The sequence below is a fragment of the Prunus avium genome, chromosome 4 (assembly GCF_965620075.1).
Source record: "Prunus avium chromosome 4, drPruAviu1.hap1.1, whole genome shotgun sequence".
NCBI lineage: Eukaryota > Viridiplantae > Streptophyta > Magnoliopsida > Rosales > Rosaceae > Prunus > Prunus avium.
Genome location: NC_142287.1, coordinates 13240140 through 13257568, shown reverse-complemented (window position 1 = coordinate 13257568; position 17429 = coordinate 13240140). Strand labels below are relative to the sequence as shown.

Sequence of the window (17429 nt, the reverse complement as noted above, 5' to 3'; positions counted from 1 at the left end):
GGGTTCTTCAACTTTCAACCTTCAAACCCTCCCTCAAAACTACTCCAAAATCACTCTAATACAACCACAAAGTAAAAAATACGCTATACAGGCCGGCCTTGGGCCTAGGCTTCAAGGGCGATCGCCAAGGACCTTGGAACAAGAGGTACCCAAAATTTTATTATATATATATTTGGGCTCATATTACAAGGGATTTCTTGAGAGTTTAAAAATACAAGTGCTTAAATAAAATTCACTTTAAATCTTTAACAATACAGGACCACATTTAAAAATTGAAAATTAAAAAAATTGTGTTTTGATTTGTAACAACAAACATCGAATTCAACCAACACTTCCTTAAGTTCTTCTCGTTTGACAGCTTTTTTGTTGTCAACAATTTTGTTTATACCATATTTGACCAAACAACTAGAAGCAATTCTAAGCAAGGCAAAGAGTCTCACATTGAAATATTGCAAGAAGTGAAGACTCCCTCTCACCTATAAAAGGAGACCACTCCTCACTTAGGAAGGGATCCCCCTAGGCTGGGCTTTATATTCAGTCATGGGCTTCTCCCTTTCTCTCTTTATATTTGGGCCCAGCCACTTGTACAAATGTAAATATGCATTGTTATAATAATGAGAATATACTTCTCCGTGGACGTAGCCCATTAATTAAGGGTGAACCACGTATATCTTGTCTTCTGTATATTTATCGCTTGCCCAAATCCTCACACACTTGGTGATGGTTTTCATCATTACTCATCATCCATCACACCTCATAACTAAGTTGGGCTCAAAAGTGCTGAACCACTTTTTCGCGTCAACAGTTTGGCGCCGTCTGTGTAAGCGACACAAAAGACTTCTGTCGTTCTTCCTTTCTTCAGTGCCCTTCGGCACCCCTCCAATCATCATCCTTAACCATTCAGCGCTATCTGTGCCGATGCAATCAAAGGGCCATACATGCAAGATTTGCATCGCCTTCGACACTTGCGATGACGTCATACCTTCCGTTCGACACCCTCCCGTCGAAGCATGGGATGAGACCTACGCGAGTCGTCCTTCGGCATCCCTTCGCCTTCGGCACCCCCGTGCCCAAGCTCACCTTCGGCACCCCTGTGCCTAAGCACATTGCCTTGCATACTTGCAAGCTTTGTATTGCCTTCGGCACCCATAATGACGTCATACCTTCCGTTCGGCACCCTCCCGTCAAAGCATGGGATGAGACCCAAGCGAGTCGTCCTTCGGCATCCCTTCACCTTCGGCACCCCCGTGCCTAAGCACATTGCCTTCGGCACCCTGTCATCATTAGGCAGAAGTGATGCCTTCGGCACCCTGTCATCATCATTAGGCGGAAGCGATGCCTTCGGCATCCCGTAATCATCATTAGGCGCGAGCCATGCCTTCGGCACCCCGTCATCATTTTGACACGAGCGATGCCTTCGGCACCCTGTCATGCCTTCGGCACCCTGCCATGCCTTCGGCATCCTGTCATCATTCGACAGAAGCGATGCGTTCGGCACCCCGTCATCATCATTAGGCGTAGGCGATGCCTTCGGCACCCTGTCATCGTTTTGACACGAGCGATGCCTTCGGTACCCTGCCATCATTAGGTAGAAGCGATGCCTTCGGCACCCTGTCATCATTCGGCAGAAGCGATGCCTTCGGCACCCTGTCATCATTAGGCAGAAGCGATGCCTTCGGCACCTTGCCATAATTCGGCAGAAGTGAAGCCTTTGGCACCCTATCATCATCATTAGGCGGAAGCGATGCCTTCGGCACCCCGTCATCATCATTAGGCGCGAGCGATGCCTTCGACAACCGATCATCATTTCGACACAAGCGATGCCTTCGGCACCCTGTCATCATTAGGCAGAAGCAAGGTAATCGGCACCCTGTCATCATTAGGTAGAAGCGATGCCTAGCACCCTGTCATCATTCGGCAGAAGCGATGCCTTCGACACCCTGTCATCATCATTAGGCGGTAGCAAAGCCTCCGGCACCCCATCATCATCATTAGGTGCGAGCGATGCCTTCGGCACCCCGTCATCATTTTGACACGAGCGATGCCTTCGGCACCCTGTCATCATTAGGCAGAAGCGATGCCTTCAGCACCCTGTCATCATTCGGCAGAAGCGATGCCTTCGGCATCCTGTCATCTTTAGGCAGAAGCGGTGCCTTCGACACCTTGTCATAATTAGGCAGAAGTGAAGCCTTCGACACCCTGTCATCATCATTAGGCGGAAGCGATGCCTTCAGCACCCCGTCATCATCATTAGGCACTTGTGATGCCTTCGGCACCCCGTCATCATTTTGACATGAGAGATGCCTTCGGCACCCTGTCATCCTTATGCAGATTATGCAGAAGCGATGCCTTCGGCACCCTGTCATCATCATTAGGCGGGAGTGAAGCCTTCGGCACCCCGTCATCATCATTAGGCGCTAGCGATGCCTTCGGCACCCCGTCATCATTTTGACACGAGCGATGCTTTCGGCACCCTGTCATCATTAGGCAGAAGCGATGCCTTCGGCACCTTGTCATCATTAGGCGGAAGTGAAGCCTTCGGCACCCCTATCATCACTAGGCATGAGCGATGCCTTCGGCACCCTGTCATGATCATTAGGCATAAGCGAAGCCTTCGGCACCCTGTCATGATCATTAGGCGGAAGCGAAGCCTTCGGCACCCAGTCATCATCATTAGGCGCGAGCGATGCCTTCGGCACCCCGTCATCATTTTGACACGAGCGAAGCCTTCGGCACCCTATCATCATTAGGCGGAAGCGAAGCCTTCGGCACCCCGTCATCATCATTTTGACGTGAGCGATGCATTCAGCACCATCCACACCACACTATACGGCTTGGAAGAAGACTAAGGTGTTGCTCGGTCAATGCACCGAAAATTACAAGTCCCCAACCAAGAAGTACCTCGTTACTCGAGAACTTGGGGGGCTTCTGTTTATACCATATTTGACCATGCAACTAGAAGCATCTAAGCACGGCAAAGAGTCCCACATTGAAATATTGCAAGAAGTGAAGACTCCCTCTCACCTATAGAAGGAGACCAATCCTCACTTAGGAAGGGATCCCCCTAGGCTGGGCTTTATATTCAGTCATGGGCTTCTCCCTTTCTCTCTTTATATTTGGGCCCAGCCCCTTATACAAATGTAAATACGCATTGTTATAATAATGAGAATATACTTCTCCGTGGACGTAGCCCATTAATTAAGGGTGAACCACGTATATCTTGTTTTCTTTATATTTATCGCTTGCCCAAATCCTCACACACTTGGTGATGGTCCTCACCATCACCCATCATCCATCACACCTCATAACTAAGTTGGGCTCAAAAGTGTTGAACCACTTTTTTGCGTCAACAAATTTAATGGTTTTTTATTTTATTTTTTATGTTTTATGATTTATATTTTTTAAGTAGACTAGTGCTTTCAAGTTTGAAACTCCATGACATCTGTTGAGAACCAACTAGGGTTTCTTGGGAAGAAGGAGCTTCTAGCGCCTATAAAAGGAGGCACCTTCTACCCAGCAAAACAACTCATCAAAGGCAAGCAACCACATCCAGAGAGAGCAAGCATCACCTCTCATCTCTAGAACCCTTCGATTTCAAGCCATGTTCTTCCATTGCTTCCCTTTTTCTCTTCTGTCAAGCCACCTAGGAGCTTGACGAAGTTTTCATCAAGTTGTTGGAAATCTGCTAAAGCCACCCATACTTCCATCTTCTTCCTCTCCTTCCCATAAACACATCTAAAGAGAGCAAGCATCACCTCTCACCTCTAGAACATTTCGATTTCAAGCCATGTTCTTCCATTGCTTCCTTTTTTCTCTTTTGTCAAGCCATTCCAGAGCCTAACGAAGCTTTTGTCAAGCTACCGGAAACTTGCTCAAGCCACCCATTCCTCTTCCTCATCTCTTCCTCTCTCCCCTCAACAAATTCTCTCGAAATTCCTTCTCCCATTACTTTGAACCCCTGTTTCGCATAGGAAATCCAAGCTCTCTCTCTCTCTCTCTCTCTCTCTCTCTCTCATGCTAAACTCACGAATGCTCAGCTCCCATGCCACGAGCTTCTCATGCCAAGCCTAAATATTTATCTATAAGCAACTATTGGTTTTGTTGGTGAAGGAAGCTAAGGTGTTTCCTAAGGCTCCACGAACCTTTCGAAGCACTCTTAGGCCTGATTCTTAAACTCAGACACAGGGGCAATTCCAGTCATTTGCTCTTTACAGCAGCCCAGGCCCATCTGTAGCTGCCGGAACAAAAAAGTCCCCACAACATCGTAGTAATGTGTGTGAGAAACTCGTTTTTCCCTGTAGTTTGGACTAAGGGTGGAAGTTGTTCGGTAACCGCAAGTTTTAGGGAAACCACAAACTGCCCGATTATTTGCGATATTGCATTTTTTGATACCGTAAACCTACCGAGCAATTGCGGTTAACCGTGTCCCGGTGAAACCACAAATTGGTCAATGTTCATAAAAAAAAAAAACGGTATTCACTGATTGGGCCCTTTTGGGCCTAAAATTGAACATTTTGGATCTTTTTAATTGGGTCTTTTTGGGTAAAAAAAATCTAATATTTTCCATACTTTTCTAGGCCAAGTTTTGAAGCTTATTTTGAAGCCTTTTGAGTTCAAGCATTTTGAAATTTACAAATTTAAGCAAATAAACTCACAACCCAAATAAGGAAATTTAAACCCAAGAAAATAAAGATTTAAACCTAAGCAACTATTTAGTTGTCTATAGGCTTATGGATGATTATGGACTTGATTTCGATCTAACATCTAGCCAAGATGTCGGATCTAAGGTCTTTGGAAGACAATTGATTTTATTAAGTGTCTTAACTGCTTCAAACATTCATGGTGGTTTGGGCATTGGACCCATGAATAATCCAAGTTATTTGACTTGATTATTCCTTCTCTTCTTCTTCAATGGGCCTCCTTATCCTATTTACAAAACTATTTGAGAATAGAAAACTTAAAGCCCAATGGACTTTAAGGGAGTTACATTATTGGGGAGGTAGAAATTACATTTGAGGTTAAGAGAGAAGAGGCATGCAAGCCCCTATTTTATTTACAAACCAATAAATCAATCCATTCCATTCATCCAATGTATAACAACCAATCTCATAGTGTGTCATGCAATTGGGGTTCGTAGGTCCATAATCATCTCTTAATCATTTAATCTCATTAGATAATTAACTTAGAATGCAATTCTAAAACTTGTTATTGGATAATATGGGCTTGAATTCATTGAAAATATTTAATTAAAATAAGCAAACAATTATTCGCAAGAAGACGAAAATATTTTGTCATTTAGTGAATTGGGGCAAAACCGCAATTAATTAAAAAAATTGGGCAAAACAGTAATTTCCAATAATTACAAAAAAAATCCCTAATTTTCAGAAATTACAAGAAGACCCAAAGCGGGTCCTCTCCTAGGGTGGGATAGCATGGGTGTGTCTATGTGTGTGTGCTAGGGTTGTGTTGAGTATGATGGTTGGTGAGAAGTTGGTGAGAAATTGGGACCACAAGGGTGGTACCATCTTTTTGTACCAAAAAGGCATCTCCAATCTTATTGGTTTATTTCAAAAGGGAAATAGACAAATAGGACAAAGGTACAAAGTTTGGTGGGATTTGTCACCCCTTGTTTTTTACTAACACATGATTCACATCAAACAAAACTTAGAGAATCAAATATGTATGATCTCTTAGAAAAATAAGTCGTGCTCCATTGGCAAGCACTTCTTGAGGGTAGAGGATGCGATTCGATCATCGCAACCTACGATGTTTGCCTTTTTTGCTTTGAATCTCTTGATGTAATCTCGAAGGAATTCATCATGCTTCTTATGCAGGTTGAACATGTGGTCAAGGTTCTTCTTGATGGTCCGATAAGAAGTGTACTCTTTGGTGAAGACGAAAGCTAGCTCTTTGAAGCTGCTGATCGACTCGGACGGCAAGATGTGGAACCAATCTTGGGTTGCTCCTCACAAGGTCATTGCAAACACCTTGCACATTAGCGCGTCTTCAGCCTTGTAGAGAATCATAACACTTTTGAAGTGCTTCAGATAACTCTTGGGATTGGAATCCCCTTTGAAGTGTGTGAAAGAAGGCGTTGAGAATTGCTTTGGTGGAGCAGTTTGCTAGATTTTGGTGGTGAATGGTGAGGAGTTCGCTTGGTCCACCTCCCTGCTCAAATTATCTTCAAAATATCCTTTGATCTTCAAGTCTCGAAGCCGGTTATTCACAATCTTCTCTACATCTTCTACTCATATGGTATGTGAGTTACGCTTGGTGGACTATGCTTGCAAGGGATTCCATGTGGCTTGAATTGGTTCTTCGAGAGCGGGCTACAGAGCGCCTTTCTTCACGAACCTCATTATGAAGGTCAATAGATTGACCTCCCTAAGGGCCTAGCTTCTCATGCACATTTCCTTATGGGCCCTGGCAAGTGTGAATGTCAGTTCACGAGCTCAGGTGGGTGCGAATGTCAATTCGTAGGCCCAGCCTTTTGTGCACGTTGGTCCTTGACCTCATTCTAGATCGGAGACTCGGTCTGCTTTGAGTGTGGCTTGTGGATGCTTGCAACATGCCAACATGTTGATCATGCTCTCGCCCTTCTCCTTGTCTGCATGTTCCTACTTGACCTACATGAGACCTCTTGAACCACTGGCCGGTGCGTTCATCCATCCTTTTCTCTTCACCTTGCGGTCCAAGGCCAAGGTCTCAGACCAAGTCTATCTGGTTCAGAAGTTGCCTCACCAAGTTGTTTTGATCACCAATTCTCTGAGTCAGCTCGTCAACCTTAAGACTGAGGTCTACTTGATTTTGTGGACCGGGAGGAGAGAATTGTGTAGAGCCCAATTGCACACGAGCTTGGGTTTCGTTGGAGGTGTACGCGGGAGCGTACATCAAGCGCGACGGCAAAGGAGGGAATGAGTGAAGTTGTTCCAAGATCGGGCCGTAACTTGTGATGGTGGTGAGATTGCCTTAATGAGAGGTTCCACCTTGTGCGGCGGTAGCGCCGTAATGGTGGATGGATCTGGCTGTTAGGCCTTGTGACTGCAAGTGGGTTTCGACTAAGGAGCTGTGAGGTGGGATGATGTTGCCCTAGGGCCGTGAAGGAGATTGCAATCGGACCTATGTGGCTATGAGGCACACTGGTTGTGACAAGTCTGTGTGGTTGCACGGCTATTCCTGTGATGGGGCCATGAGACAGGTTGCCAGTTCTAGTCGCTACGCCTTGTGGTTGCAACGTGACTGTGGTGGCATGGCGGCACAATCCTACGGTATGTTCATAGCGGTATTGTCGTGAGGAGGCGACGCCGCCATTTCGATTGTGGGATCGTGGGACGAGTGGCTTTGTCCTATTGCGGATTGAGCCATTGCGACAGTCTTGCTTCTTGTGTGTTTGCTTCCAACTATGGTTGTTTAGAAGGCTTTGGTTGAGCGCTAAAAAGGAGGGAACATATTCGTTTGATTCAAGAGCACGCATTGAGTATAACTTGTGCTCTCAATGAAAGCACCAAATGTTTGTGCAAATATCTCACGGGAGAATATTCGCTTGAAGATCCTTCACCTTTTGAACTTCTTTCTCTCTCTTCATTGATTCATGTAATATCAAACCGGAGTAAAAGACCACACCAGGGGTTTGCCAAAGACCCTCTGATGCCTAAGTTCGTTCGATTGAATCCTTGAGAAATAATAGCTAAAAAAGGGTATGGAGTTTTCTATATGGGGAAAATTGAGTGGTCAGAGCCGTGTGGAGAAAATATGGAGAGAGGGGGACTGCAAGAGAGGGAGAGAGAGTGTGTGTAGGGTTCTCAGGTAGAAATTGGATTACCTTGTGTGTTGAATGTAGCCATGTATTTATAGGGCTCTAGGCATCTAGGGTTTTTCAAAGAATATCTTCTTTCATATTCTTTCCCCAAAATGTAGAGATTGAGTCAATTAGAAATTTGATTGGTATCAATTAGAAATTTGATTGGGATCAAATCACTAATTGATGATGATATCTCCAAATTAGGATAATATCCTAAATTGGTGATATTATATTTTTCAATAAAGATAGTATCCCTATTTTTCATATCAATTAATTGACCAAGGAGATATTCTTTTTATCCACATGGCACCTTGTGATTGGCAGCCGGATTATTTGCTCTAGGCGTGGGCTCGGTTTGGGTTGGTTCAATTTTAGACTCAACCTGGACATCGAACCAAAGGCTTCAGATTAGCTATTTTGGGAACCGTACACCGAACCATAAGCGGTGAAACCGACCAATCCGGTTAACCGAAGTTGATGGTTTGGTTTGGTTCGGTTCGGTTTCAGGTTTAGGCCGAAGAGAAAGAGAGCAAGAAGAAGCTAGGCAAAAAAATAAACAGAGGGAGAGATTGAGACAGGGGAGATAGGAAGAAGAAGAAGGAAAAAATATAAAAAGAAGAAGACAGAGACAACGGGAAGAAGAAGGAGAAGGAAGAGAAGAGAGAGCAATGGAATAGACAAAAGATAGAGATATGGGAGGCGACGCAAAATAGGGAGAAGAGGAAAAAATTGCAGAGATTGACAGAGGAAGGAGGAAAAAAAGAAAGAGAGAATGAGAGAAGGAAAGAAGAAATAAAAAGAAAGAGGGAGAGATGGAAAGAGATGGAAAGAAGAAGAAGATGGGGAAAAAAAAGGGTAAACTGCCGAAAACCCCCATGGACTATTTCGACTGTCGAAATGTCCACCCTGGAATTTTTTTCAGCCAATTTAGCCTTCGTATTAAATTTAATCGCCAATTTCACCCCTATCGTTAGGTTTTCCCCAATTCCATCCAAATGCCCGTAAAAAAAAACCACGTGAGAGGCATGATCGGTTCATAATTGTATATCATTTTGTACCCTTCTAGCTTATGATTTGGTTATGTTTTTGAGTTAAACTTGTGCTTTTAATCATTTTTGTGTTTATCTTTCAGTTCATTGAGCTTTAGGTAACAATGATGGCTTTGGATAGGAAATGATGCAATCCATGCATGTTAAGGCCTGATTTGGGTGAATGGAAGAAGAGCTTAAAGACAAACTAATTTCGGCTACAAACCCTTGCCAGCCCAGTTTCGTAGGTCAACTTCTTGGCCTTGGATCAGCATTCTCTGAGGCTCGGATGAGGTGAAGATCTTCATGAAAGTTGTTCCAATGGGTGTGTACTATAACATATCCAAATTTCAGCCCAATTGAACATATCTGGAGTCCTTAACCCGTCCAACACTGAACCCTGCTCAGGAGGATTTGCAGCTGCCAGCTTTTAGCCATGTGCCTCCTTTTAGCCATAACTGACTTTGTACCCAACATAATGAGTGAAGTAGGGAGGCATTCCAGCTATGAAAGTCTAAAGGAGCAAGTTGGTACATGCTGGAGCTATTAAAGAGAAGCATGTGCATGCATGTGAAGCAAAAAGAAAGAAATGAAATGAAATGAAGTCAATTCCAGTCTCTGTTCGGCAGCCAACTTGCAAGGTCCAAAACGCACACTTCTACTGCTCTGATGGGAATACTTTCTTCATAGAAGTTGTTCCAATGGGTGTCTAGTATAACATATCAAAATTTAAGCCCCATTGGATACGTTTTGAAACCTCTGGCCTTCCTACACCAAGTCTGGTTCAGAAGAATCATTTCTTTTCAGCAATCAAAAGAAAACCACATGGGTTGGAAGCAAAAGGCAGCCACAATTGAACACCTTTGAAAACTCATGTGAAGAAAGCTTCAAGAGCAGCAAAAGAAGTATGGGATGGAATTGATTCCAACCACACTAATATAGACAAGATGAAATGAGAGTTATGGGTTGTATTAAAAGAGGAATGGAGGTGTTGGAATTCATCATGATGTTCCTCCCTCTTAGCCCTATAAATAGAGAAGTCTTCAAGCTTCGAAACACACCCCAAGGGGGCTCCCTTCCCTTCTCTCCCTCACATTCTCTTAGTTTCCTTTCAAGTTGTCAATTGTTGTAACAAAATGATTTTACTAAATTTTCCTTCAAGTTTTCAAGTTCTACTTTAATTTTATTTGTAATGTACATTCTTTCTTAAGTATTCAAGTTTAATTAGTTTCCAAGTTTCAATTATGGTTTTTGTTCTTATTCATTATGCTTATAAGTTAATATGCTAGTTTGAATGATTGACCAAACACCATGGCTTAATCATACTTTAGCTAGAATCAATCTGTTAATCTAATTGAACTTGGGAACTTATCTACTTGAGTTATTTTCTTTTCTTTCTTTCTTGTTTTATTTATTTTCTTTCTTGTTCTTCTGTTTTGTATAGGAAAACTGAATTGGATTATTCAATCACCAATCCCTGTGGAATCGACCTCGCACTTACATATGTTATACTACCGAACGGCTCGTGCACTTGCGAGTATCACAAGTTGAAGATACAGCTGAATTCATTTTGGTGCAGCTGAATCGACGCAACAAGGCACGTGAGCCATCTGCTGAGGGTAATGTCGTCCTTTCACACCTCAGCCCTCAGCCCCCTTTTAGCCTTCATTTCAGCCATGGAGATTCAATAGAAACCAAACCCTTTTAGCCTTTGTTTCAGCCATGGAGATTCAACAGAAACCAAACCACCCCTTGTAGCCTTTTCGAAACCACCCATTTTCGAAACCACCACTTGTAGCCTTCGAAACCACCCATCAGCCTTCGTTTCAGCCTCACTTTTCGAAACCATCCCTTTTTCACAGAACCCACCCTTGATGACAGAACCCAACCCCATTTGCAGTCGTCCTTCTCATGTCGCTAATATTCATCAATTTCATGAGCAAGAGAAGAAATTGCAGTCGAAGATAGAAATTGGAGTTGAAGATAGGATGCATAGGAACAGACGTGCAGCTTCTACCGAATCAAGTTCGACCACTTTTATTACGGAGGATGATATGGTGTGTATCTGCCGATATGGATTTGAGGCTGAAACGATTGTTTGTTGGTCTGATGAAAATGCAGGGAGGAGGTTATATGTGTGTTGTAGAGAGAAGTATGGTGGTGGCTATGGTTGGAAGGCTTGGAAGGACCCGAAAATGTCTGAGTAGGCCAAACATGTCATATGTCGATTGTTGAGACGAATCAACTCATTGGAAGGGAAAAGAGCTAAAGAGAAGAAGATTGTGCAAGAGCTAAGAGATAGAGGGAAAAAATTTTGAATTGGGCTGCTGAGTTGTTTGGTTGTAATTTTGTTGTTATTTACTGTATTAGTTAGCTTTTCATTTGGTTCAATGTAGGTTTTGATTTGGTTCAATGTAGTGGCTTGTGCATTCTTTTGGCTTAACGAATGCAGTGGCAAATTTAGAGGTTCAATGTAGGTTTGGCTGAATGAATTTGGTTGAATGCAAGGCTTTTTTGTTTTTTTGGGTAACTGAAACTTACCATTTGGCACAAGCCAAGGCAAAATACCTAGAAACTGCAAACAAAGCAGTACAACAAAAGCAAGGCATAAAGCCTACACTAATCCAAGTAGTATGAAGCAAAAGATAAATACGGACCCAAAATTACAACAGAAACAGAATGTAGGCGTTCTTGGTGTAGATTAATTTGTGAAATACTTCAAAATTCAACATAATCCATCTAAATTCAACATATTAACATCTCCAACATTTGAAATCCATCAAATAGCCATCTGTTGAAAAATATACATTCCAACATCTGCAATACATCCAAAACTTCATCTAAAAGAGCCATCTGTTCAAAATATACATTCCAAATTCCATCCAAAATAGCCATAAGTTCAAAATACATATTCTACTATAAAATATACATTCCAACATTGCTTAAACATCATCCAAAAGACCCATCTGTTCAAAATACACATTCCAACATCTATTAGCCCATCTGTTCAAGCCAAACTACCAAGGCATCCGTTCAAAATACCCATGAAATCCATCATCTCTTTTACCTCCATGGCCTTGCCCTTTTTGCAAGAGTCCTTGTCAACCCTCCTCTAATTGTCTACAAATGAAATTAATCACAATTAAAACTCAAATGAGTCATCCAATTAAAACATTCAATCATAATTTCACATCTTGTACCTGTAATTTAGCAGTGGCTGCAGTTTCTCTTCCCATGCTTTTTCCTCTTCCTGTCCCTCTTCCTGTCCTTCTTCCGCTCCCTCTCCCTCTTCCCATATTTCCATCTGCCCTTCCACAATTAGTAGCATTATGGCCTTCTCCTCCACATACTAAGCAATGGATTACAATTCCATATCTCCTCCACAGACTAGTCCTTGCCTTCTTTGGCCTACCACTCTGATTGTGATACAGTGGGGGTTTAATTGGCGCATGACCTGATTTCCTCCATAATTGTTGGCTTGGCATTAGTGAAATGTAGTTGCTATAAGCCCTATCATAAGCTTCTCTCTTACACACCTCATTGACATAACTCATTGGGCTTCTATGTTGCCTTGATATTGCAGCCATGGCATGGCAACATGGGATGCCACATAGATCCCATTTTCGACAAGAGCAAGAGTGAGTATTTAGATCAACTGCATATTACCCACCAAGCATATGGGTGACTTGAAACCTGTTTCCACCTACATTTTGTGCAATGCATGAGCCACTCTCTTTCAAATTCTTTTCAATAATCTGAAAGATCCTTGGCTCAACTCTTTGAGTCCATTTCACTTCCTTTTGTCTTGCAACTCTCAACATCAAATAGGTTCTTATCCTTTCCACCATCGTGATGATTGGTTTATCTCTTGCCTCCAAAATTGTTGAATTGAAGCATTCACATAAATTGTTCAGCAAAATATCACATTTGGTCCCAGTAGTAAAGTGTGACCTGCTCCAATGAATTGCTGGCCTATCCTTAAGCCATGCATGAGCTGGTGCAGATATTTCCATAATATTTTCCATCTCAGCTTCCGACCAAGGAAGTGTTTTACTTCTAGCAACAGCCCATAGCCTCTTTTTACGTGACAAACTACCATGCCCAGCAACTTTGAAATTATTGTGAAGATGCCTAACACAATGCCTATGTTAAGCATCCGGCTTTAAAGCCTCAATTGCTTGGCCCAGTCCTTTTTGTTTGTCAGTGATAAAAACCCACCCATTTCCAGTGCTTCTTACCCCAACATCATTGAAGAAAATATCTAAAAACCATGTCCAAGTGTCTCTGTTTTCTGTCTCTACAACAACTAAAGCTATTAGGAACATGCCATTATTGGCATCAATCCCAACAACACTTAAAAGTTGTCCTGGATGTTGTCCTTTAATGAAAGCCCCATCAAAACCAACCATGGTTCTGCATCCTTCAATAAACCCCTTACTCAGTTGAGCAAAACATATATAAAGCCTCTAAAAAACTAGATCATCTCCCCACAATGATGTCTTCACTAAAACTGTGCTTCCTGGGTTTTGCCTCTTAAGCTCCTCACAATAATCTCACAGCTTTGCATATTATTCTTCAATGCTTCCTTGAATCCTCTCCTTTGCCAAATTCTTTGCCTTGTAGCATTGGTCCCTAGTAACATCTATACTATAATGTTTCCTCACCAATGACATGAAGTCAGCAACTGACATGTTAGGATTGGTTCTCAGATCCTCATCAAACCTTTTAGCCAACCACTGTGAAGTGGCAAACCTAGTTCTTTGAGATCTGCCGCATGTATGAATTGGATGATATGTCTTCACTCTAACAGTGGGTCTTTTCCCAACATGTGCAGCATACAATAACCAAGAACAAGCTTCAAGTTTATCTACAGATTCATCTTCACACTCTTCACCTTCTTCACCCTTACCATTCCTCTTACTCTTATCACTCTTACTATGCCTCTTTGCCTTATCACCCTTACCATGCCTATTTGCCTTTTCACCCTCATTATTACCATCACATACCAGCCTCACTCCATTAGGCTCATTCTTCACATACCTTATTCTTCTAGCACACTTGCATGCATAGTATTTTATGGCCTCTCTACATTCCTACATATTAGGAAACTCCAAACCCAAGTGGAATTTTGGATCTAAAAGGTCATGCTGTTTATTATACTGCTTGAATTTTGGCTGCCTCAAACCTCTCTTCTTGACATCTTCACCTTCACTATCTTCATGCAAACTCTCTAAGTCTGATGTATTATAACCATCAGTGTAACCCTCACTTGGTTCTTTATTTCCATCATCTTGCTCTTCACTTACAACATACCTATGAAAATTCATGTTGCCCTCTTCATCACTTTGCTCAAACTCACTATCTATGAAATCACCATCTTCTTCGTCATCCTCCCCACCTTCAGCTTCATCACTTTCTACCTCAACTTCCTCTGCCTCGCCAAATTCTTCCTCTATCTCAACATCCACGAACTCATATTGCCCATTTTCTTCATCAGCATCATACCCATGAGCAGTGTCTTCATGATGTTCAGTAGTTGCAGGGAATACTGGGGGCTGAACATTTAGAGGCCTAGGTGCTGGATTTTCAGTTATGTATAACACAAACAGGTAGCTCGGTTTCACCAACTTCAATGCTCCAAAATAATCCTTATCTGTCCTAATTTCTACCCAGCCATTTGTCCTGTGCTTATAATAATATTGAATGTTCTGCTCATCATACCCAAGGTGTTTAACCATTTCAAATAACTCAAGCATTGAAACCTCATCTACATCTTGCCCATCAACCCATTGTACAATACCTCCCATATATAAACCATCAACAAAGTAGCCACCGTGGTGTACTTCAAGTGTGAACAAGTCAGGATTAGCTGCACAACAATTAATTTTCTCATTAACTTACTATGTACCCTATATAGTACAATATACATTTACTATCTACCCTATACAGTACACTACATGTTTACTATTTACCATATACAATACCATACAATACAAACTCAGACAAAGAACCCAACAAACAATAAACAAACACGCATAGGGACCACATTCACAACCCAACCTAAGTCTCAGTCAACAAACAACATCCATAGGGACCACTTTCTTCCTTTTATTATGCTTTTTCATGAAGTCCAGCAATGAAATCCAACAACAACCAAGAATAAAATAAAGTAAGCTGCTTACTGTATTTGGGAGCTTCCCCACCATCTCTGATTTTCATTGTGTTTGACTCTTTCTCCGATTCAATATGTTGCCTTTACCAAATCACCCTTGTCACACCTTCGTTTGGAATCTTGAAGTCAGAAATTATCTCCCAATTAGAATCTCTCAGTCCCAGTACTCTGTCACCCTTTTTTGGATCAGTCGCTTTCTCTCTTTCACTCTCAGCATTTTTCGAAAAAGTGAAAGAACCCTAAGTTTGATTTGGGAATTGACCATACGAAGGAAGCAGTCAAAGGGGGCTGAGGGTTGAGGTATGAAAGGGCGATATTACCCTCAGCAGACGGCTCACGTGCCTCTCACATGGTTTTTTTTACGGGCATTTGGATGAAATTGGTGATTAAATTTAATACGAAGGCTAAATTGGTTGAAAAAATATTCCAGGGTGGACATTTCGACAATCGAAATAGTCCAGGGGGGTTTTCGGCAGTTTACCCAAAAATAAATGAAGGCGTTGTGAAAGATGAGATCTGGGGAGAATAAAAAGTACAAAAGAAAGAAAAGAGGCGTTGGTTTCGGCGCATCTTCAGATGTAGTGCATGCATAAGTCCACTTGCATGCTTTCACATTTTTTTTATAATATTTATTATTCGGAGTAACTATTTATATACTATATTTATGACAAGATTACACAAGAAGGTTGTTTGCTCCGGTGGAAAGCGAGAATAATTCTTACATGCTTCAAATTATCTAGGGGTTTCTTAACTTCCTTTATAATATAATATATCATGCTTCAAATTGTCTAGAATTTTTATTTTTATTTTTTGTAAGACCATCTCCAACCATGTTGGGGCTAAACTCAAATTTTCACCTTCCAAAATACAACTATTCATGTATTTTTAGGACTCAAAATTTTTTTTCCTCCAACCTTGCAGACTCATAATTTGAGTCCGCAACTTTATTAAATTGTTTAAGAATGATTAACCCTTAAATTTTTTTTCTTGTTAATTTTTCTTGACATTATTTTTGTTTCAATACTCGTGATTTAATTTTCTAAACATTTTAAAGATTAACCCTTCCGTCACTTTCCATCTCTCCCTCTCTCTTTTATTTATTTTTTCCTTCTTCTTCTCTCCATCTCTCTTTCTTTTTTTCCTCCTTCCTCTGTCAGTCTCTGCAATTTTTTTATCTTCTCCCTCTTTTGCGTCATCTTCCATATCTCTCTCTTTTTTCTATTTTTTTCCATTGCTCTCTCTTCTCTTCCTTCTTCTCCTTCTTCCCGCTCTCCCTCGAAGAACAGTTGTTGTCTGCCCTTGTCCTCTTCGTGGGCTGAGAAAAAGAAAAGGTGTTGTGTGTGTTAAACGGTGGACTAATATTTAATTATAGGGTACTTTTTTTTTATACATTTAAGACTAAGTTGGAAAATCAACCCTGGCTAGAGCCCAGCCAAGCCCCTTCGTAGTTTCGCCCTTGGAGGTGTAGGGTTTGAACCCCTTTGTTGAAAAATATTTTTTGTAATATTTGGCTTCTCAATAGTAATGGTCCGATTCAGATAAATCAATCCATTTAAAAATCTCAAACTGTAAATCATACCAGACTGACCGATTTAGTCCGATTTGAACCCAATATTATATAATAATAAATAAATAAATAACTGAACCAAACCAACCCGATCAATTTGGTTCGGCCAGTTTTCCGAGTTGGCGGTTTAATTGCCCAGCCCTTTGCTCCCACAAAGGCTATATAATATATTAATCCGTTTTGGACTTTTCAAATAATTGATTGCAGGGTTTTGGCCCTTCCCCCGCCCAGCCGCCAAGCAAAACAGCAAAACAGCGAAATATTATTTACTGATTAAATGAATATTGGACTGCAGCACTCCGTCCTCATATGCTATGCTCATGCTGGGCCACGTAGCAGCATTGGGCGAGGCCACGGAGGAGGAGGTGGCCGTCTTTTTAATGATTTGAAGAAGGCCATAAAAGAAAAAGAAAATCTGATAACTAATTTAGTTTCAGTGTCACCGGTTCTCTAATCGGTGTCTCTGATAGTGTGGGTGATGGTGGGCTTATTATCGTATAACACAAACAAGTTGTGGGGCATTGGCAATGGGCAATGGAATAAGTGTGGGTGTTAGTCTCATTGTTGTTGGGAGGAAGGAAGAAGCAGACTCAGCAGAGCAGGTAATCAATTTGTTTCATTGTGGGTCTCTGTGGTTTATGTCTTGTTTAAATTTCAAAATCAGAAGCCATTCATTTTAGTTTAATTGCAATTTGCTTTAATTTCGTGTATTTCATGTGGGTCTTTGAATTGAGCCATCTTCTTCTAGGGATTGCATTGAAGCTAGGAAGGAGGTCTAGGGATTAGGGATTAAATGCCTCAACTCTTTGAACAAGGCCTTAAGGCTTTGATGATTTGACATCTATGTCACCATGTTGGTGT

The 17429-nt window shown here is 41.7% G+C and overlaps 1 pseudogene; it reads right to left on the bottom strand.

Moving 5' to 3' along the window:
- Positions 1 to 3578: 3578 nt before the first annotated feature.
- Positions 3579 to 14636, bottom strand: LOC148294837 (uncharacterized; annotated as a pseudogene).
- Positions 14637 to 17429: the final 2793 nt, after the last annotated feature.